Source organism: Ambystoma mexicanum, chromosome 9 (genome assembly GCF_040938575.1).
Source record: "Ambystoma mexicanum isolate Mex_15411 chromosome 9, UKY_AmexF1_1, whole genome shotgun sequence".
Taxonomy (NCBI): domain Eukaryota; kingdom Metazoa; phylum Chordata; class Amphibia; order Caudata; family Ambystomatidae; genus Ambystoma; species Ambystoma mexicanum.
Window position 1 is genome coordinate 416215953 of NC_090931.1, and position 19880 is coordinate 416235832.

The 19880-nt window shown below is 48.3% G+C and overlaps 1 protein-coding gene across 1 annotated transcript in view; it reads right to left on the reverse strand.

Moving 5' to 3' along the window:
• Nucleotides 1–19880, reverse strand: part of TMEM132E (transmembrane protein 132E) — a 1510109-nt gene that overhangs the window by 83714 nt on the left and 1406515 nt on the right. The gene's annotated exons all lie outside the window — the stretch shown is intronic.

Below are 19880 nucleotides of genomic sequence, written 5' to 3' on the forward strand. Positions count from 1 at the left end.
TTCCTCTTGAGTTATGTAAGCACTTTGAAGAGATACAGGAAGCTAATCAATCAGCAATATTTGCCAATGCACTAATGAAACCCATTTTAAACGTACCTGTAGGTTCTGAATGGGATGAATATCGGAAAAGTCTGGCTATTTTGTGCAGGAATAATGAAGTCCATGAAACAACTACAAAAAGTACAACACAACCCTGTAAAGGATCGGTGGGGGGTGTCTGTACTTCTGCTCTCTATATGGTAGAAGAGAGGCACAGAAGACCCCAGTCAAGATTCTCTATTACGGTAGCAATGGACGAGCAATCAAGGCCTAGCTTCTCAGGAGGTGATGCAGGCTGGTTCTTAAGTACAGTGTAGTCCCCAAGCCCCCACAAAGGAATGTCCACACACTGTATTGGTTAGAACACAGTCTTTATATAATCAATATTCAAGGTTATGTACACTTATCATAATAACTCACTTTGTACTTAGGAAAATCAACAATGGCAAATATATACAATTCTAAAGTGGTACCACCCTTTGTATTAGACCTTATTAAAGTGCATCAACAATACTGTAACAATGTCACACAGATCAATAGAGTGAAACCAGCAATAGAGAGAGGAGAGAAAATAAGATGGTGGAGCAATAGGCAGAATACTGGCCCCTACCAATAGACACAGTTCTGTGTGGAGATCCCCCCACCTGGGCAACCTGTAAAATACAGATATAGCACAAGCCCAGTCCATATATTGTCCTGCATGTCTTATTCCCTCCTATAATGTTTTTACCCCCCCAATGTACCTGGTGGAGTCGAGTTCTTCGAAGAGGCGTCGACAGATCCTTCTTGAGTGACCCCCTTTCAAGCGGGAGTCACGGATCGTCGAGAGGCGTCGAGAAGCGTCGAGGAACTCGGCGTTCGGCAGCGGGGAATCGACGGCCCTTCTTGAATGCCTTCCCTTTCAAGTGTGAGACACGGGGCGTCGAACGTCCGTCGACAAACAGGGTAGAACGGCGTCGATGAGGCGGCAGATTCGTCCGAGCGGTGCTCGTCGGCGTCGGAGCGTCGGCGTTCTGCAAGGCAGAGGCGTGCGGGGCACCTCGGTGACAATAGTTCTGGACCGCAAAGATTGTGGAGACGGAGGCCCAGCAAGGGCGTCGAGTCGTTCGAGTCTTTGTGGTCTTCGGGTGGCAGGAAACCCCTCGGCAGGTTTCTCCTCGGCGCGTTGGTCGTCCTCGACTTTCTCCGGCAGGATAAAGCGGTCGACGCTGCGGACGAGGGAGTCCTTCGATTCAAATGTTCTTAGGCAAGGAGCGGACGGCTCCGGTCGTCGGCGGCACGGCGTCGAGTGGTTCCCACGGCTGGGCAACACAACTTCGACGGGCCTCCAGCGGTTACACAAACCTGCGAACCCTGGTCGACGGCAATGGACTTCGACGGCGTCGATGTCCGGGTGCTTCACTTCGATCTCCTCGGCGGTCCCGTCTCGGGTCGGCAGCCTTTCGAGGGTCTGTCTTCCAGGGCGCTTCGGCGAAGATGGAGCAGTGCTCGATGGTCCCTCAGAGCACGGGAAGAGGGCGCCTTACCAGGTCCTCTCTTGGGTCAGTCTTTGACGATTTCGGCAGCCTTCGGATCGGTCGAAGCAAATGCCACAGCAAGTCTTCTTCTTCCAGCTGGACGTCGAGGATCAGCAGTTCCAGTTACTCTTAGAGTGGAGACTCAACTCCAGAATGCTTCTGCACGCTTCTGAACGCTTCTGAACCCTTCTGAACCAACTACTAGTGGTGAGAGGTCCCCAGATATACTATTCTGTCTCTCATCCACACTGCTGGCACACACTCAGCAGCCAATCATACAGAAGAGCATTCATGCAGTCAGTCAGCCAATCAGGCACACAGTGCATTCAGGCCACACTCCTCCCTTTCAGACACTCACAACAAGGAATGTGGATTGAGACAAGTACCCAGCCATTCAACACTACACACTGCATTCAGGCCAGTTTCGGGCAGGGCTGTCTCAGTCTTTGTCTCTCATGCCAGAAACCCGACAACCACAAGGAGTGTATATTGGTCATACACTCCATTCACCCAGGTCCCACCCACAGGAGGTACCCACAACATACAGTCACTGGGAAGGCTCCAGCCAGTCTAGCTGGGCCTTCACAACAACACCATATATGGAACTTCCACCCAACAGCCAGTCAGGGGGAAGGGACAGAGTCAGGGCTTCCCAGGACTTTGGGAAACAAGGTAACAGGCAATAGAAAGCAAGAGGCCCCAGGGGCCATCTTGTTTCCTATCAGGAATCAACTGATCCCAATGGCAGGGCCTGGGTATCCCCAAATGGAGGACACCTAGAGCACCTGTCAAATTCAGCATGGAGCTGCCACCAGCCCATACCCTGCTCTGTGGGCCACCCACAGGTGCCCCAAAACATACACTAGGGGTACAGGGTTGTACCCCTACCCATGGGTGCCATAAGGGTATCCCATGGGTCTGTTCACCAAACCAAAAGAGAGAGGTGCACTGCCAGGGGTCCCACATGGACTCCTGGGCAGAAAACATGACAGAACACACGATAAAAAGTAGTAAAGGACAAGGATGCAGAGGCCCTGTCCCTCTGATGCATTTCCAGCATCACAGTCGCCCCCCCCAGACTGAGGTGGAGGGTGTCTAACCTCCCACGGGATAGACACCCTCATCCAGACGGTCAACATACCTTCTGGAAAGGCCATCTGCATTATCGTGACTCTTCCCTGGTCTGTGCTCTATGGTGAAGTCTAGCCCTTGCAGGCTAATGGACCACCTGAGCAATTTCGGATTCTCACCCTTCATCTGCATAAGCCACTTCAGGGGCTTATGATCTGTTTGGACCTTGAAGGTAGACCCCGTAAGGTAGGGCCTAAAACGCTTAAGGCTCCAAACTATGCTAAAGCACACCTTTTCAACAGTAACCCACCTAAGTTCTCTACCCTTGAGTTGTCTACTGATGAATATGATAGGATGTTCTCTCCCTTTGTCATCTAACTGGGACAAGACAGCTCCAATTCCGGTGTCGCATGCATCCGTCTGGACGATAAAGGGTCGGCTGTAGTCAGGCGCACACAACACAGGTGCCCTACACAGACGTTCTTTCAAGCCATCAAAGGCCTTCTGACAGTCTTCGGTCCAATTAACCTTCCTAGGCTGTTTGGGTGAAGTTAGAGCTGTCAGGGGTGCAGCTATGGTTGCATAGTCTGCCATGAAATTGCGATAGTACCCAGTGAGGCCCAAAAAGGCCCTCACCTGGGTTTGAGTAGTGGGAGTCTCCCAGTTCTGTACATCCTGTACTTTACTGGAGAGAGGTTGGATTTGAGCCCCTCCTACCTCATGACCAAGATAGGTAACTTTTCCCTGAGCTATCTGGCACTTGGTGGCCTTGATAGTGAGGTTAGCCCTTTTCAAGGCCTGCAACACCTTATCCAGATGTGTCAAATGCTCTTCTCAGGTGGAACTGTAGACGGCAATGTCATCTAAGTAAGCCACACAAAAGGCTTCCAGCCCACTGAGCGCATGGTTGACCAATCTCTGGAAGGTGGCAGGGGCATTCTTCAACCCAAAAGGCATGACCCTAAACTAGTAGAGTCCCTCAGGTGTTGAGAAGGCCGTCTTTTCCTTGGCATGGTCCGTCAGAGCTATTTGCCAATAGCCTGAGGTAAGGTCAAAGGTGCTCACAAATTTGGCAGCACCTATGGTGTCCACGAGCTCATCAGCCCTGGGCAATGGGTGCGCGTCAGTTTTGGTGACGGCATTGACTCCTCGGTAGTCCACACAGAACCTCCAATCCTTGGTACCCGCCTGGGAACTTGCCTTGGGGATAAGGACCACTGGACTGGACCAGCGACTGGTTGAGGGTTCAATAACACCCAGATCCAACATCTTGGCGACCTCAGCCTGGATGTGGTCTTGACGGTATCTGACATACGGTAGCACCTGCTTTTGACAGGCACACTGTCACCAGTGTCCATTTCATGCCTACACCACGGTGTAAGGCCTGGCGTCAGTGAAAACAGAGAGGCATACTGTTGGAGCAAAGCCCTGCAGGCCCTCTGTTGCTCTGTTGTCAAATCCGGAGAGAGATGTACTCCCTCCACTGAGCCATCCTGAGGGTTGCTATGCAGCAAATCAGGAAGGGGCTCACTCTCATCCTCTTCTTGCCCTGAAGCTAGCAAGAGACATGAGACTTATGCTCGCCGGTGGAAAGGCTTGAGCCTGTTGACATGGAATATCTGAGGGGCTACCCCAGAGGCTCCCATGTCAACCAGATAATTGACTTCGCCCATCTTGGAGATGATCCTGAAGGGTCCAGTCCACTTGTCTGCCAGAGCTATAGGCTTGGTAGGCTCCATCACAAGGATTTCCTGTCCCAGAGTCCAATCCACTTGCGAGGCTTTAAGGTCATGCCAGTACTTATTCAATTCCTGGCTGGCCTTGAGATTTGCTGTTGCCTGACCCATCATCTGTGTCATCCTCCGTCTGAGGCCTAACACATAGTCCCCCACTTGCTTGGCGGGACCTGGAGGGGTGGCTTCCAAGCCTTCTCTGATCAAGGTTGAGGGGCCCCCTCACGGGATGTCCAAAGAGTAACTCAAAGGGGCTGAAACCAACACCCTCTTGAGGTACCTCTCTGTAAGCAAACAGCAGGCATGGCAGGAGGAGATCCCATTTCCTCCTTAGGGGTTCTTCCAAAGCCCCTAGCATGCCCTTGAGAGTTTTATTAAATCTCTCATCCAGACCATTGGTCTGGGGGTGGTAAGAGGTGGAGAACTTGTAGGTTACCCTGCACTCTTTCCACATGGTTTTCATGTAACTAGACATGAAGTTGGATCCTCTGTCAGAGACAACCTCCTTGGGGAATCCAACACGGGTGAAAATGCCCAGGAGAGCCCTGGCAAACACCTTGGCAGTAACAGTCCGAAGGGGTATTGCCTCAGGGTACTGGGTGGCATGATCTACCAAGACCAGGATGAACAGATGACCACCTGAAGAGCGAGGGTCAAGGGGACCGACAATGTCCATGCCCACCCTCTCAAATGGTGTGCCGACCACTGGCAATGGCTGCAGAGGGGCAATGACACTGCCTCCAGTCTTGCCAGACAACTGACAAGTTGGGCAGGTCCTGCAGTGGGACTCCACCTCTACTCCCATCCGTGGCCAGTAGAAATGGGCAGAGAGCCTCTGCTTAGTCTTCTTGGTCCCAAGATGACCAGCCAAGGGCACCTCATGCGCCAACTGCAGTAGGAAGGGCCTGTAAACCTGGGGTACCACCAACCTCTTGAGGGCACCAGGTTCAGGCTTAGTGGGCTCACTAACAAGGAGCTCATCCTCCTAATAAATCCGGAATGTCCTAGGCACTTCTCCTTGTGCCTGGGACAGGGCTTGTTTCCTCAGTCCCTCGAGAGTGTGGCACACTCTCTGTCCCTTACAGAAGTCTGCCCGGGAGGGTCCCCCTTCAGCTAACAAGCATTGAAGGTCGGGATGATCCTCCGGGTTGAGAACCTCTCCCACAGGAGAGTCTTCTGTCTCTTCTCTCACAGGAGTTGAGTTTGGGTTTTCCACTGGACCCAGCCCGTCCGGAGCATGGATCCCAATGGGTGCTGTCGGAACAGCAGGAAGAGAAGGTGTTCCCTCCACAGAGGTGGCCTTCTTGGTCTTCCTTCTTCTTGCCTTAGGCCTCGCCTTTGGCTCGGGTACCTGACTCACAGTCAGACCCGGTGTCACCTGTGTGACCTAGTGACTGCAGCAGCAGTCATGGGAAGACCATCCGAGATCAACCCCAACTCTACTAGATCAATTCCTAACAGAATGTTAGCAGGGACATTGTCCTGAACTAGGACAGGAAGCTTTGCGGTCTTGTCTCCAATCATGAGTGTGACTAAGGCTTCAGGCGATAATTTGGGAGGCCCACCAGCTAACCTGGTGGTTCTCAGAGGAGCACCTACATAGTCCTCTGGCTTGAGCAGGGTCCTGTCCACCACTGTCATGCTCGCCCCAGTGTCTCTCAAACCAGTAGAAGGCTGGCCATTCAAGAGGACACTTCTCAAAAACCTACAGGTGTTCTGTGGGATAGTCGCCAGTACTTCTGCATACTGGTCCCAGGCCCCAAGGGACACTAAGGAAATCTCTACCGGAGCACCAAATGTGATCCTGGTAGAGGAGGGGAGGACAGTGGCCTCCACCTCAGACACGGGGTAAGGGTAGGTCAGGCTGACAGCCTGTACTCCAAGTGCCTTACCTTTACACTTGGAGTCACCCCTTTTGTGATCCAGAGCCCCACAGTCCCAACAAGCGCCAGGAGTGCGGGGTACGGTACTGGAACCACTGGGAGCCTGCTTTGCAGCAGGTGGACCACTACTCTTATTCCCACCCACAGATGACTTATCCCCACTAGATTTTTGGGTCTTGGGAGAAGAAGGTTTAGATTTACCTGACTGTGACTGCTTGTGGGACTCCTCAGCTTTCTGAGAGGCCCCCTTTTCTTTGTCCTTGTCCTTCCCACTGGAGTCCTTAGGGGACACCCGGTGGGAGACCCACTTGTCAGCCAACCTAGCCAGCTTAAAGGGGTCCAAAATGTTCTGGTCAGCCACATACTGACGCAGCTCTGGTGAACAGGCTTCAGAAAAATGCTCAAAAAACAAGAGGTGGGACAATTCAACAAAAGTCTTAACCTTGTATACATTAATCCACCCCATCATGTTCATGTGCGCAGCACTCACCCAGTCAACCCAAGACACATTCTCTCTTTTCTTAAAATCCCTGAACCTTCTAAGGTATTGGGTAGGTGTCTTGCCAAACATGGCAATCAAAGCAGACTTCATACCCTCATACTGACCCCTTTCTTCCTCACTCAGCTTCAGAATACAGTCATATCCAGTTTGAGGCACTCTGCTTAACAAACACTTAGCCCAATCTCTTTTATCAACATCATGAATCGCACAAGCCATTTCAAACGCTTCAATCCATTGGAGGATATCTGAACCCTCCACAAATACACCAACCAAATCTTTCATAAACTTGGTGGCTGGGGACCTGACACTCTCACTGGTTTTAGCTGAAGTCTCCACTCTAGCTTTCTCTAGCTGGATTCTCTGACATTCAGTGTCCTGGCTCTTGAGTTCAAGGTCCTTATTTCTGAGTTCAAGATCCCTATTCTTGAGCTCCAATTGTTGAGCCAACTCCTATTTCTTAAGTTCAGCATCTATTTCCAACTTGCGGTATTCAAAGGCCAATTTCATCCTTAATAACTCAAGCTCCAAGAAATTGCTGGGGTTTGGAACAGAGGCAGCAGGAATGGCGGCATTCCCAGAAACAGATTCAGCAGAAACCCCAGGGGCAGAGTCTCCATTGGTTGCATTCCCCCCCTCATCAAGAGTTTCACCATCAGTCTGGTAGTCCACCAGGGCAGCTATCAGCTCAGCCCTAGACTTATCCACAAAGTCTAACTACCTGGCTTCACAAGCACTCTGGAGAGCCTCCAAGCTCATCCGAGTCAATTTGCCATTTGCAATGGACTCCATTGTTTGTAATGCAGTTATCTTGTACACAACTAAACCTTAATTTAATAAAGTGCAGATATTTTGTAAGTGGCACGGTTATACACTGATTCTTAAAACCATAAGCATCCCACCGCTGCCACCAGTGTAAAGGACCGGTGGGGGGTGTCTGTACTTCTGCTCTCTATATGGTAGAAGAGAGGCACAGAAGACCCCAGCCAAGATTCTCTATTACGGTAGCAATGGACGAGCAATCAAGGCCTAGCTTCTCAGGAGGTGATGCAGGCTGGTTCTTAAGTACAGTGTAGTCCCCAAGCCCCCACAAAGCAATGTCCACACACTGTATTGGTTAGAACACAGTCTTTATATAATCAATATTCAAGGTTATGTACACTTATCATAATAACTCACTTTGTACTTAGGAAAATCAACAATGGCAAATATATACAATTCTAAAGTGGTTCCACCCTTTGTATTAGACCTTATTAAAGTGCATCAACAATACTGTAACAATGTCACACAGATCAATAGAGTGAAACCAGCAATAGAGAGAGGAGAGAAAATAAGATGGTGGAGCAATAGGCAGAATACTGGCCCCTACCACTAGACACAGTTCTGTGTGGAGATCCCCCCACCTGGGCAACCTGTAAAATAAAGATATAGCACAAGCCCAGTCCATATATTGTCCTGCAAGTCTTATTCCCTCCTATAATGTTTTTACCCCCCCAATGTACCTAGTGGAGTGGAGTTCTTCGAAGAGGCGTCGACAGATCCTTCTTGAGTGACCCCCTTTCAAGCGGGAGTCACGGATCGTCGAGAAGCGTCGAGAAGCGTCGAGGAACTCGGCGTTCGGCGGCGGGGAATCGACGGCCCTTCTTGAATGCCTTCCCTTTCAAGCGAGAGACACGGGGCGTCGAACGTCCGTCGACAAACAGGGTAGAACGGCGTCGATGAGGCGGCAGCTTCGTCCGAGCGGTGCTCGTCGGCGTCGGAGCGTCGGCGTCCTGCAAGGCAAAGGCGTGCGGGGCACCTCGGTGACAATAGTTCTGGACCGCAAAGATTGTGGAGACGGAGGCCCAGCAAGGGCGTCGAGTCGTTCGAGTCTTTGTGGTCTTCGGGTGGCGGGAAACCCACCGGCAGGTTTCTCCTCGGCGCGTTGGTCGTCCTCGACTTTCTCCGGCAGGATAAAGCGGTTGACGGTGCGGACGAGGGAGTCCTTCGATTCAAATGTTCTTAGGCAAGGAGTGGACGGCTCCGGTCGTCCACGGCACGGCGTCGAGTGGTTCCCACGGCTGGGCAACACAACTTCGACGGGCCTCCAGCGGTTACACAAACCTGCGAACCCTGGTCGACGGCAATGGACTTCGACGGCGGCGATGTCGGGTGCTTCACTTCGATCTCCTCGGCGGTCCCGTCTCGGGTCGGCAGCCTTTCGAGGGTCTGTCTTCCAGGGCGCTTTGGCGAAGATGGAACGGTGCTCGATGGTCCCTCGGAGCACGGGAAGAGGGCACCTTACCAGGTCCTCTCTCGGGTCAGTCTTTGACGATTTCGGCAGCCTTCGGATCGGTCGAAGCAAATGCCACAGCAAGTCTTCTTCTACCAGCTGGACGTCGAGGATCAGCAGTTCCAGTTACTCTTAGAGTGGAGACTCAACTCCAGAATGCTTCTGCACGCTTCTGAACGCTTCTGAACCCTTCTGAACCAACTACCAGTGGTGAGAGGTCCCCAGATATACTATTCTGTCTCTCATCCACACTGCTGGCACACACTCAGCAGCCAATCATACAGAAGGGCATTCATGCAGTCAGTCAGCCAATCAGGCACACAGTGCATTCAGGCCACACTCCTCCCTTTCAGACACTCACAACAAGGAATGTGGATTGGGACAAGTACCCAGCCATTCAACACTACACACTGCATTCAGGCCAGTTTCGGGCAGGGCTGTCTCAGTCTTTGTCTCTCATGCCAGAAACCCGACAACCACAACAAGGAGTGTATATTGGTCATACACTCCATTCACCCAGGTCCCACCCACAGGAGGTACCCACAACATACAGTCACTGGGAAGGCTCCAGTCAGTCTAGCTGGGCCTTCACAACAACACCATATATGGAACTTCCACCCAACAGCCAGTCAGGGGGAAGGGATAGAGTCAGGGCTTCCCAGGACTTTGGGAAACAAGGTAACAGGCAATAGAAAGCAAGAGGCCACAGGGGCCATCTTGTTTCCTATCAGGAATCAACTGATCCCAATGGCAGGGCCTGGGTATCCCCAAATGGAGGACACCCAGAGCACCTGTCAAATTCAGCATGGAGCTGCCACCAGCCCATACCCTGCTCTGTGGGCCACCCACAGGTGCCCAAAAACATACACTAGGGGTACAGGGTTGTACAAGCTGGTACACCTATAAGCAAAACCATTGTATTCCTTTTGGCCCGTGGTGGGGACAAAATCATCCCTGGAGAATGGGGGCCAGTTTCTGGCCATGACTGGGCCATGACTGGGCCGGTTTGGAGAATACATCCTTCTCATGTCGATAAATGAGTACCAACACAGGTTGGGTGATATTGTATGCATAGCTGATCTATAAAAAAAGAGATTAAGTGTAAGTGCTATACAACAACATATTATCATTTGGCCTTGGACGTCTGCTTGGATTCACAGTAATTTAGTGTACTAAGGAACAATGCTATTTGATGCCACTTCCTGTTTTGTCAAGGGGTGAAAGGTCGTGTTTCATCAAAACTTCTGGTGATGTCATCAGACGTCAAGGGTCATGAGGCGAGGGGTGGGCTACTTTTTTGAGGTGAGGGATAGGCCACTTTTTTTTGGGTGACCGGGCCTATTTCTTGTCCCTGTCTAACCCTGATTGTATTGGAGTACAGATAGGGAGAACTGGCACATGAGGAGGCACACACAGCTTGTAGGTGTTGTTTGGTTATTTGCCCACCCATTGACTGCCCAGTGCCCATATCAATTCTAATCCCTAAAGCCATTCCCACCCAGTTCCTTCCCCTGCTGCCCAAAAACATCACGTCATTGGAACTCTTTGAGCCTGCTTTAATGGAGCCTCACCATCAAACTTTGCACTTGAAGCGCCTGCCAGTTCTTCTTAGAGTTAATGGGCCTCATTACACGGATGGCGGAAAGGATTTACCAGTACCGGTAAAATACTGGTACCGGTAAATCCTTACCGTCTTACTACGAGGTCCCTTTGCGGGTTGGGGGATTTAACGCCTGCTTTTTGCAGGCGTTAAAAACCAACCCGCAAAGAGACCCTGGGAGCTAATTACGGTACCGCAATTTGCAGTATGGCAATTAGCGCCTTCCCCATTCCCATTATGCCCTATGGGGCAAAAATGGGAATGGGGAAGGGCAATGGTGGAAGGGGGAATTACCGCCCCGCCAACCTTGGAATGGGGCGGTAATTCCCCTTTCCGCCAAGGCGGTGCCGGTATTTTACCGGCATGAACCATGGCGCTAATAGCACCATGGTTCTCCGCCATCCATGTAATGAGGCCCAATGACTTAATTGGCGCTATAGGTGTGCTACTGGTGTAAAAAAATGTGTTAACCAGGTTTACCTTCAGCCACTAGATTTATAAGCACTATACATGTCCTTCACTGAAGTCCTGTTAAAAACAAGTAATGGCAAAGCTAACAGTTTTGGTTTTTGTATAAGTATTAGGCATTTGCCAGACCCTACTATTAGATGCCCTGCCCAGGTATTTACACAATTTTTCACCTGCTACCATCCATAGCCAAGTAAGGCCAAATTGGTGGTGTTGCCAATGATTTTTACCCATGGGGTGAAGCTGACCTGGCTCTCTGTGACAATGGTAACATGTAAATCGATGGGCCCATATCGAAACTGAGTACAAAGCAGAAACAGGATATTATACGAGCGACTAGTCAGCACGGGGAAACGCTGGAGGCAGAAGATAAGAGGGCTATCCTGAACATAACCTCCACTTCAATATGAATAGGAAACCTAAATAGAAAAGACATGTAGAGGCCAGTGGCCATATCCTAGGTCATAGCAGAGGATGTCGAGGGGGACGGTATCTGACCAGGATCACAAACCTTGGCAAAAATAGTTGGATTTCAAGGTCTACACAGTTATAATGTCTTGTAGAGGTTTACTTACAAAAAAAACACATTTCTAATTAAAGCCACATGACAGCATGTAATTCCTTACAACATCTTAAGCCAAAAGAATATCGTTGTGGTTTTAATGTTAAACTATAACTCCCAGAATGCAAGTTAATGCCAACCTGAAAAATCTAGTTAATCCCACAGTACTTTCAATGATTTAAAACATGTAATAGAATAAGTTTTGAAATAAACGAAGATATATAGATACGTGTGCTCCTTCCGCATCCATCCCACTATGAGCCTGTGCCAGAATTTGCTGCAGCGCCAAACATGTGACATGGAGCAGCAGCAGCAATGTGATGGGCTGGTGGTGGGCTGATCTAGGTCTAGCACTGAACCGGTCCGGGCCGTGGCACCCACATTGCGGTCGGCGCCCGCCGGTCCCTGCCCCGGCATTAGGGGGCCAAGATTTTTTGGGCTGTGGCAGTTATTTATTTTACAAATTAAGCACCGTGCAGTTGTGTTGCTTTAGAAGGTCCTCCGGTTGTGTGGTGACGCGCCCCAAGCCTCTGGTCTGCTTCCCAGACAATAAAATTCAAAATCACACATTTGCATGATTAAAGGGCTTGTGAGACTTGGAGTGCCCTCCTATAGCCAACAGGTTAAAGTCTAGTCCTGAGCATCTACATGTCTGATGCTCCCTTGCAGGGGGGATGGCTCACTGTGTTCGGTGAATCTTGTTCAGAGCCGTGCCTACACTCCAGGTCACGTGTTAGAATCTGAGAAGGGCCCAATCGTTTTTATTCTAATGTTGAGAAAATGTGTACATTAGAATACCTAATATTAACATTAACCACATGACTTATAATCACGCGGTCCTACCGGACTAATATCCTGTAATTACCACATTCAGTAACAGTACACGTCTTTAGCGATGTTACCAAGGTATTATAAATAGAACTCTGCCTGTAATACCTATGGTAATATCAGAGGTATTGCCTCCAAACAGTTTCCTCCCAACAGAGAATCATTTTCAATAGAACTCTTACAAAGAGCAGCTGAACAATTTGCTATCTACATTGAAGAACCAGATGAAATTAGGACGTTAGAGGACATCTATGAGGAGAAGATGATTTCAAATTGTATCCCTTTATTGTCGGCAATTAGAGAGAATGGCTCCATCTTTAGCTGAACCAGTCTACACAAAACCCGTAAATCCTAGGGGAGCGGGGGAGAAAAACCACAAACCCTTTCATTCTGACCTATTATACATAAGAGGACAACTCGCACATGACTCCCTAGTGGTCATGAGAACCAGAAAGCAGGCAAATAAACCTATGACAAATACAGGGTATTCCCCCAGACACAGAACAGATGGATAAACAATGTTGGGAGAGAAGCAGTGGCGAGTGATGCATATAATGGTAGATTTGGAAACGCAATTGCTTTAATGTCCGGCACAAAAAAGCACAGTGGGATGACCCGGACGATTTACTGTCCCAGCGGATGTGTACTCAAAATACTGCAAGACTATATCAGAGGGGAAAAAGATGGCTAACGTCCTTGACGCAGCGGACACAGCAGGACGCCAATGAAGCAGACACAGCAGGACGCCAGATAGCGGGGCTAGTCATAATAAGGCCTCACGCATGGTTTAGAGCCACAGGCTACAAAGCAGAGACCTAGGCCATCTTACTAGACAAGGCTGTAGGGGTGGCGTGTCTTTTTGTTGGAGAGGTAGATGAGCCACTGGAAAAAAGCTTAAAAGGACCATGACAATCTAAAGACACTTTGTCAAATGTCAGGCAAGTCTTTGCAGTCTAGAGGGGATCTGGCAAATTGCTGTTCCTTTCTCGGGCCACGCTTTCCCTGAACCAGCAACCCAGTTCATGCAAAACCAGGGTAGTAGCTACCAAACATCATACTTACTCTTCTCTGTCTAGGCAGCAGCGTAGAGGAAACCCCAGGAGAAGAGAAACGCTCAAGAGGTGCTTCCTTCTCCTTCAGGGAACGACTGCAGCATTCACGTCCCCTCACATGCCACCCCTGGGCGGGGGAGGGAGGAAGTCACATAACCTCATTCGCCCACACATGGGAAGGGATTATCTCAGACCAGTGGGTGCCAGAAACAGTCACGAGAGGTTATTCCATAGAACTCAGAGGGACTCAAAGAAACATGCCACCATATGACAGAAAATTGCCACTGGACCACCAGGAGCTCCTATAAAAATAAATAGAGGATTTCCACAGAAAGGCACCATCGAAAAAGTCAACCCAAGCCATGCAAACTGGGGTATTTACTCCCTTTATTTTGTAGTACCCGTAAAAGGTCTAGAAAAAAGGCCAGCATTAGAGATGAGGCCAGCAAACCGGTATGTAAAGCCACAGAAATTCAGAATAACGACACTACAGGAAGTCATCACACTTCTTTTTTTTTTAAAATGATAACACCAAAAGGGGGATTTTCATGGTCACACAGGACATGAGATGCATACTTACATATTTCAATGTTCCCTTCTCACAGAAAATATTTAACATTAAAGGTGGGAATGGACCACTACTAGTTCAAGCTACTAACGTTTGGAATAGCATTGGCATCTTGTGTGTTAACATAAGTGCTTGTGGTGGTAGCGACACACCTAAGGAGGGAGAATGTCCCAGTCTACCTTTCTCTGGACAACTGGCTCATACCTGGCGAGTCTCAGGCAGAATGCCTTGACAAGACACACACAAAAATGACCCTACTTTTCAAACTAGGTTTCACCATAAATGAGACAAGGTCAAGTCTTGTTCCATCCCAGAACAAACAATTCCTGGGGGCAATCATAGATTCAAAAGAAGCAAGTGCATACCCATCCAAAGAACGAGTGCAAGCCTTCATGCGCCTGATGCCGTGTTTCCAAATGCGTGTACAATAAACGGTCAGAAAGGTCATGAAGACACTGGGTATGATGGCATCATGCATCAATGCATGTCTAAACCTGAGCACTTTACAAGAATGGCTGTCGGGACAATGGTCCCAAGTCTCAGGCCAGTGGGACGATCTAGTGGTGGTTTGAAAAGTAGCAGTACATGTTCTGCAATAATGGAAAAAAGAAAACCTTTTAAAAGGCAGGTCCTTCAGACTTCCAGGACTTTAGATAATTACAACAGACTCCTGAATGCTAGGTTGGAGGCCCCTTGTTAGGAACTCATGGCACACAAGGCATGTGGTCACAAAGCCAAACTGCACATCACAAACATCTTAGGCCTCTTAGCAGTGAAAATGACACTGCCATCTTTCCAAGCAAGGTTGCTCAACAAAAACGTTGATCTTCAAAGACAACACCACAGCTAAGGCATACATAAACAAGGAGGGGAACGCATTCTAAAACACTGTATACTCTAGCAGAGGAAGTATGGCAGTAGTGCACCAGGAAGGGAATTTGTATAAGGGCACCACATGTCCCACGGGAACACAATCACCTGGCAGAAAGTCTAAGCAGGGTTTTCCAGAAGAACAAGAAAGAGAAGTAAACACATCCACACCCCTTTTTCAGGATGTGGGAATTGCCAACTGGGATCTGTTTGCAACAGCATGTAACAAAAAATCCCAAAGCTTACACATCCTGGTACCCACAATAATATAAATAATGTGTTTTTTATATAGCCCTTTAATTTACATACATTGTTATTATTACCCAATCGAAATTGGTACTCATTTATCAACCTTTGAAGGATGAAAGGCTGATCTGGCAATGCCGGGATTTGAACCTGCGGATGAAACACAGATCACAGCAACTGCGGATTAACTGGTCAGGGATATTTGCTTACACTTCCAACCTTCCCTCCTCCCCTATAAGCCCAAGCCCACCCCCGCTAACTTTGTTGCTCCACAAGGTGATCCACAAACTCCTATATGAGAGTTCAACAGTAATACTACCACACCAATGTGGGCCTGACAAACTTGGTACCCTAACCTTTTAAAGTTGGCAAGTCAGCCACTGGTCAAACCGCCCCTTTACACAATATACTTAAAAAAGGGAAACTAACACATCCCTCCCCACAGAGATTGAACTTGTCAGCATGGCTCCTGAATTCGGAGTTCAGCCATTAAACTAAAGAAAAGGAGAAAGGAGAAATGAAATGAAACCACACCAGGCCACCACGCTACCAAAGACCAACACAGCAACAGAGCACACAGCCATAAGCGGGACGGTAATAAGACCAACTCAAAAACAAGACACAAATCATTATACCTAACACCATACCTTTCTACGGACCACTCGTCAGGGCAGCAATTGAGCAACAGAAATGTTAGGCACAATGGCAAGATATTGGGACCCCACGGGAAAAGGGCAGAAACATGCAGAAGGACAAAGATGGCAAACAACACCTTCACTCCATACATCACCAAAACCCAAGACTGGATACAGAAGAAGAGCAAAAAGAAGTCATGGACCCAAAACAGAACCTAGCCGACCTGCTCATTTTTTACAAAACAGACCTAACAGAACACAATCTACATCCTGAGGATAATGAGGAAAATCACAAACAAGACCACACAAAGATGCAAGCAAGAACAAAACAGTGACACTATAAAGTAAAAAATACACTGCAATCTAATCAACACAAGATTGATGTCCAAACACGCAATAGAGATCTACGATCATCTATTCTGTGACGGTGGAATTGACATCCTATTCATCATAGAAACCTGGCTAGATGACAACTACAAAGTCATAATACACACCTGTGTACCAGACAACTTCAAATGTATACAGGTATACAGAAAAAGGAAACAAAGGAGGAGGACTTGCAGTAGCCGACAAAGAATAGTTAAAAAATAAAAGCATCTGACTCGCTGAACATCTGAACTTGAGAACCCTCATCCTTCACCTGACACCAAACCCAGAAACAAACCTCACATTTATACTCATCTATAGACCACTGACCTACAACACAACCTTCATAGACACCTTTGTACAAGCCATCACAAATCTGGCCATCAAACATGATCATTTGGGCATCCTCTGGAACTTCAACATATAGATCGAAGAAGAGAAAGCAAACTTGCAGAAATCAGTAACTAAGCAGCTACAGACAATGGGCCTCATTACGGGTCCAGCGGTAACCGTGCCGGTGCTACTGGCAGGTTGCTGCAGACCGGTAATTATTTACCAGCACCTGACTTCCCAGTGCCACTGGGAGATTACAACCTCAGAGATTACAACAACTCTATGACAACACTAATCAACCTCATTAAAAGACATAGCTTCACTTGCTACAACTATGCAGATGATACCCAAATCATCTACAAAATCGGTGATAAGCAAGAAGAGAACACAACGCTATTAGACTACCTAAAAGAACTCTAGTAATGTATGAACACTAAAACCTCAAAATCAACTTGAACAAGACGGAAATCGTGATTACATCAAACAACCTTGGAAACAACCAGTACATACCATGGCACACAGAACTGGTAACCCCACCCACTTCATCCAACGCTGTCAAAAACCTTGGAATCCTAATGGACAACAATTTAACCCTAGAACCACAAGTAAACACAATAGTTAATGCTTCTTCCACCTCCACGCGATAAAAAAGATTCTACCTTTCCTCTCTTTCACACACAAAACACCCACCATCTTCTCCCTTATCATGTTCTGGATAGACTACGCCAACAGCCTATACCTCGGAATGTCAGAAAACTTATGGAGGAAACTGCTACGAATACAGAACGTGGCTGCCGGACTTCTCCCCAAACTCTCCCGAACTGACCACATCACACCAGCACTAAAACAATGTACATTACACACAGATCAGTTAAAGGCCAGGGAGCAGAATTCATAAAAAATAAAATCAGCATCTACCAGCCAACTAGAACACCTAGATCCATAGACGACACCCTTTTAGAACCAAAACCATACGCAAGGACAACACCTGGTGGATAAGCATTCTCTTGCTTAGCCATAAAACTTTGTAACTCTCTCCCCAGAGAAATACGAAATATGAAAGACCATCTAAAATTCAGAAAACACCTAAAAAGCTGGCTCTTCAACTCTGAACAGGATGCAAACGAATGAACAACATCCACGCAACATGAAATGAACACACAACTGAAAAGGAGTTAGGAGTAGGCCAGACCTGAGTGGAGGGCAAGGCAGAGGACAAGGGAGGAGTCTGAATGTGAAGGGGGCTTTTGAGACCTGAAGGTACCCATCCCGATGGAGAGCCAAAAGAAACAGTGAAGGGAGAGGTGTTTTGACGTAACTGACCACTGAAAGAGGGCCTAAAATGATCACAGGAGAGGGAGAACTGGCCCATTTAATCAAGCCACCGAGGGTGTGAAACATGCCACACATAAAGGAATAGGGCTAGACGCAGAACCCTGGTAAACCAGGGGTGGATCCTAGGTCAGAGGGAACTCACCTGCGCTGGAGGAAATCATGGAGGCAGTAATTCCCATACTCTAGAATGACCGACAGGGAAAGGGATAAGAATCGCCCCTAGTCAATAAGGCAGGGGTAGGTAATGTACGGTTACTAACACAATCATACCAAAAATTCACCCTTCTCCATACACCTCTCAAACTCAACACAACCTTATCCTCTACAGCACCACAAGCTGCACGTACTTCAGGACACCACAACAATGAAACAAACCACACATAATCCCGCTCAACAGCACATGATGGCCACCAACCGAAAATCACTCCTACGCTCAGTGAACGTTGTAAACCAAACTGAAGCTGTCAACAGCGCATCACAGCTCTCTTGCTCTTTTCCCGCTCAATCCTACTAATCCACCACCTGCCTTTGTATTACAGATCCACCAGAGCACCAAGAGACCACACAGATGGCAATTGTGCGCGGTACAAGAACCTTTAACTTAACATTACAAACTGGTATTCAAGCCCATATCTCTCTTCATTACACATCCCTCATCCCTTTTATACACCCTCCACCTCGCTTTGCTAAACAGGCTATATATCTCTAGTACACCTGTCTCCTCCCTGCCTAACACCATCCCCTTTCTTTTATTGCACTTCTCTTTTACATATGGAGGCTCCCTTAGTTGCATGTGTGACATGTCACCTTTCTGCATCAGACATGCGCGCGCGCTCCCTTTGTTACGCAAGTCACCGCTTTCCTTTGCACACACTGCCCGTGTCGGTCTGTCTGAGCCTCGCTGTTCTCAGCCTACCGCCAAGCTCCCTCCATCCGCGTCGCTTTCCACACAGTTGCAGATGTCCCTTCTGGCAAATATTGTCAGAATCCAACAATGCAGAAAATTGAAGTATTTGGAATTTGTTGTTAAACGAATGCACCTGGGGCTTTTCAGCAGAACCAGGAATAGCCAGCCAGACTAAAAGAGGTGAGCATATTGGGCCTCTGTACGTTGTGTGTGCTTCTGAGAGCGAGACAGACAGTTAAGCATGCAGCTGTGAAATGTTCTGTATTTGTGACTAAGAGCCAATGCAGTGTGCAGGGTCGAATCTTTATGAAAATTGTTGATTCCGAGCACTCATTCTGTTTTCCCCATTTCGCTAGTTTACCAACCAAAGATAAAATGGCCGCTGGGCCCAGTGTTTAGTTGCTGAATCCCTGATGGTGAGTGGCGGCTGGATTACCATGCTCTTGATTGCATTGTTGAAGCTCCCTTGCCCTGTGGAGCTGGTTGTCACTTCACCACATTGAAGGCCATCGCTGAGCTTACACATGCTGCATTGCTGGGTGTTATTAAAGGGCCTGTTCCCCAGTAAAGTAGCGACCTGCCGCCTAGGTCTGAGTTCTCATTTTACCTTCTTCATTGCTTCGCTTTGGAATTTAATACTGGAGGGGCCCCTGACTGCCACTCAGTGGTGGACTGACCTGTAGGGAACTCTGGAGATTTCCCGGTAGGCCTCTACACCCTGGGCCTCTTTTGTGCTGTAAAATAATGTGTTTCTCCAAATTGTCTCATAAGGAAAGAGTTGGGGTTGCTGAAAATGTGCAATATGGGTCCACTTTGAAAATGATTTCCATGGCCTATTTTGGTTCCCAGTCCACCCCTCCTGCCAGTCCAGCATTAGGTTTGCAATATGTCTGTCCAGGAGTTCAGAACGGCACCATCAGCAGAGATGCCAATACTGCCAGCCACACAGAGCTCTTACAATAACCCCCTATTCCTCTTTGTATGTGCACACATACACACAAGTGATCTTGTTGGACTGGGACAGGGGAGTGAGTTTACAGTTTTTGAAGAAGGTGCAGAGCCTACTTTTCAAGGGTGAACACCAACTTTAGGAGGG